This window comes from Capsicum annuum, chromosome 7 (genome assembly GCF_002878395.1).
Source record: "Capsicum annuum cultivar UCD-10X-F1 chromosome 7, UCD10Xv1.1, whole genome shotgun sequence".
NCBI lineage: Eukaryota > Viridiplantae > Streptophyta > Magnoliopsida > Solanales > Solanaceae > Capsicum > Capsicum annuum.
This window is the reverse complement of record NC_061117.1, coordinates 22,370,057-22,374,667: the sequence shown is the minus strand read 5'-3', so window position 1 is coordinate 22,374,667 and position 4,611 is coordinate 22,370,057.

Genomic DNA, 4,611 nt, shown 5'->3' with positions numbered 1-4,611 from the left:
TAGGAAGGTATGGAGGAAAAACATTAGGATAGAGGGTTAAGGTGGGTGGATGAGTCGTAGTCAGTAGGTAGGAGGGCTCTTTTGTTTGGCAGTGTAGCATATTTTTGTGGATGGCGTATCTATGTTTCTTATCGTGTTCCATGCTTTTGATGTTTTTATATGCTGTCCTTTGTCTTGAGCCGGGGGTTTATCGAAAACAGCCTCTCTCTTTGTTAGAGGTAGTGGTATGGTCTGCGTACACTCTACCCTCCCCAAACCCCACGATGTGGGAATCTACTGGGTTTGTTGTTGTTGTTGTTAGTTAGAATTTTTGAAAATTGACTAATCATTTATAGTTTATATTACTATTAGTTGTTTGTTTATATATGTACTTATCTTTTGTGTTTGGTATTCTGTTAGTTTGTCTTGTGTACCATACTAGTTATATACACTTATATTTGGGTTGGTATATGGGTATCGGTCCTAAGCCGGGGGTCTATCGGAAACAGCCTCTCTACTTCTCCTAAGGTAGTGGTATGATCTGCGTACACTCTATCCTCCCCAAACCCCACTAGGTGGGAATACACTGGGTGTGTTGTTGTATTACTATTAGTTGTTTATCTTGATCGTGAATTACTGGTGGAAGCATGTTTACAAGGCATTTAGAGGTTAAATTAATTGTACTTATACTATGTAAAAACACCAACTTTATTTATAGTATATTAATATTAATATTGAAGGGAGTTCTAGGATAGATTGAAGCCCTACCCAATTACTAGGTGAATTTGCAGATTTAAAGAAGTGCAGTTCATATATATATATATATACATGCTTGTTCATTTTGCTTTTAGGGGACATTAAAAGGTGAAGATTGACAAATCTTGCACCATAGAAGTGGAAGAAAATGCTAATGAATAGGCAAGAGGGGGTTGTTCAGCACTTTCCCTTTTTAGTTGTAAACTTCATATTAGATTGAATCTATCGTTCATGGATGTTGATGAGTTTAACTTTCATTTATGAAGTACTCAGAGCAGCTTGATACATGATTTACGAATGATTGCCAATCCACAGATGTTTAATGGGACTTAGAGCATACTGTCACTGTATATTACTGCTAATGAGCATGAATGGGTTGCTAAAAGTAATTTAATGAATCTTTATGATTTTGTGAATATATTTTCGTGGTTGCATGTGGTGGGTTTGGAAGTTAACACATTTTCCTTTAAAGCAATTTTCTTGGTTCTAAGTCATTAAATTGGAAATGTATGTATCTGATAATATTTGTTGGTTCTAAGTCGGCTGTAACACATTTGTTAGACTGACTGTGGATGTCCTTATAATTGTAATAGCTTTAGCCTGTATACGCACTCGCATACGAATCGTGGAGGTACTTTAGGTGATACCATCTATCTCTTTGTCATCTTGAAACTTTAAACATTATGATGTTTGCCTTACTTGGCCGCTATGTTGCCTTACTGATAATTGATATTACTTTTTGACTATGTTGCCTTACTGATAATTGATATTACTTTTTGATTGCATATTGATTTTACAAAACTAAGAGGTTAAGAAGAGAACTATACAACGAATAGAAAACACATTAGTCAATACGCGAATAGTTTAATCATCCAATAAAGACTCGGATACTTGAGCGCATCCAAGAGAATTTGTAACTTGCCATTAGATATTTTGTCTCTATGTATATAAATCTAATGTTATCTGCAATATTACATATACATTTGGTAGCATCAATCGTATTAGCATGTAAATATTTACAATTAGCTTTATATTTTCCAATGACATTTGCTAGCATCAATTGTATTAGCATTTAAATTTTTGCAATTAGCTTTATGTTTTTTATGTTTTTCAATGATACACTGCTTCATTTTTAGTTAAATTTCTTTCACTATTATTATTTTGCTAGGAATTCAAAAGCAACAACCACTAGAAATATTAAATATTGGGCCCGTGCTTAGCACAGGCCTTGCCCATCCAGTATTTATACAAATCAAATAGAGTATTGGTTGTCTATAAGATAAGCAGAAAATGCTTCCTTCAGATATGCCAAGTTATCAATTGAAAGAAAAGTAGAGTAATTGATATCTCCATTTTATAGAAAAAAAAATAAGCAATTGAATAGGCACGTATTCTTGCACTTCTTTTGCAGAGCAAATAAGTTTTCTGGTAACACATTTTATTAATTATTTCAACGATGGTATACTATGATATTCTTTTCTTTAAATAATTATTTTAATATTTCAAACTACATAATAACTTTTCGAAAATTTGAAGTTCAAAAAAGTTTAAATTTTGACTTTGCCTCTCTAAATAAATTACTAGAATTACCGAGAAGATAATATTTAATAAAATTAAGAAAGCCGAAGGAACAAGATTAAAAGACGAAAAGTCTAAGATGACAATTGCAAAATACTATAATATGGTTTGCCAGGAAAGTTAGACTTTTCGTTGAGATGAGTGTTCTTTTCTGTAGTACTCCCCTCCGTTTCTGTTAAGTTTCATATTTCTCCGGAGTCAATTTAATTAATTTGTAAAATTGAACTAAATTATATCAACTCGATCTTGCTAACTAAATTTAGATATTCAGAAATTATATGAAAAATATTATAAGCTGCAACTTTTTCATATCAATTTGATGAAAAACATTGATAAAAAATCTAATAATTTTAACTTTTAAAAAGTAATATGACTACTAATTTGAGACGAGAGGAGTAATATACAGTTAATAGCAAAACCAATCAAAGAATCACAAATCAGACATAATTAAAAAGTAATAAAAACTTCCTATTACTGATGTACGAGGTAATGTTTACTGACTTTATACATTATCCTCATTGTCGAAGTGTGGGAGTATATTTACGTTTTACATGATCGGATGGTAGAGCAGATGAAAAAATTGTTGAAAAGTAATATTTTCTAAGTAAACAATTTTTAGAAAAACATTATACATGAAAAATATTTTAGTGCACTATAGACCTCAAAGTGCACTATATAGAGAGAGGAAACATTGTAAAGTTAAAGTGTTTTGGATTGTATCTAGAGACTAGATCTAGATAAGTTGTGCGAAGTTATGTGATGAAGAATTTCTGTTTAATCGGTAGTAAAGTAATCCTTATCCAAAAGGGTGTCATTTGAAATACACTTAAGTTATTGTTGTTGTGTTGATAAGATTGGAGACAACTTGGTTATTCATTTTCTTCTTTGTATAGATTATTCTAAAAATACGTGTTGTATTCCAAGGTAAGGTCAAGCCATTGTGCATTATATGATGTAATACCATATCCTCAAGAAATTTTTGTTTTTCTTTTTTTCAAGAAGGAAAGTAGGAGCTTTCAAAAAATATCTTGAATCATCTTGATAATAGTGTACCTACCTTGATACCCCTAAACTTAATACGTTTTATCCAGTACACCCAAAATTTTAGTCATAGATACTGCATAAACTAAAGGGATCTATTGTTGGAAGTAGCTTTTCTTCGTGCTTTAGTAGGAAGCGCTATAGTTTTGTTAATACAACGCATTACATACGTAACATAGAAAATTACAACCACAAAAGTATTTAGTAGCTTAAGTACATAGTGTCATAGACACATACTTTGTGGACCATAATTTTACTTATTTATTAGAACTGGGTCTTAAGCTTTCTCTAGAGCATTGCCGATGCAATAGTTCTCACTGCAGCTTGTCATGCAATTTTCAAACTTCTCATTATCTGTAAAATTAATGAAAAATTACTAAATAATTTGTATAAGTAGACCTATACTTACATATATTGTCTGAATGTCTATAAATAGAGAGATACTTGTATATATTGTCCAAAAGTTTATAAATCCTCCACGAGCTAGTGATGGAGTCTGATACTCTTTACTCTTCACATACCTTATTTGTGGGCTGGGTTTGTTGGTGTAAATGTCTACACATAACTATTTGAAGTAAAAATTCTTTTAGTTTCTTTCTGAACAATTTGTATAAGTAGAGATTAAATTAAGAGAGAACTATATGATTTAGCAAACATAGAATCCTAATTATTATATTTAGCCTAAATTTCAATTAATTACAATTCATAACTCTCTCTTGCCTTTTAATTATTCCTAATTAGAATTCATAGTCTCTCTCATTTATTTATCTCTTTCTTTAATTTCTATTACTCTCCTTCTTTTTCTTTTTCAGTTTTCTTCTTTTTCTTTTTTTTCGTTTTCTCTTTCTTTTTTCTATTTTCATTTTTTTTCTTTTATGTGTTTTTCTTTTTCATTTTTTTCTTTTTCTTTTTCTTTTTTTTCCTTTTTATTTTTGTATTTTTTTCTCTCATTTTTTATTGTTGTTGTTGTTATATTTTATATTTTATATTTATTTGTATCATACTATATATTTTAAATAAATTTACTATTTATAGTTGAATAGTTTAATAATGAATATGTATAATTTATCATTTGTTTTTGTATACAAAAAAATGTATGAATTAATTGTATTTGTTTGGGTCTTAAATATATAAATATGCAATGTGTCATTCAATGCAAATTTATCATTAGTATTTATATTTCAAATTTATCATTTGTATTTGTATATAAGCAAGTGTCATTTTGCATGTGTATGATTCAAGTTATATAAATATGTA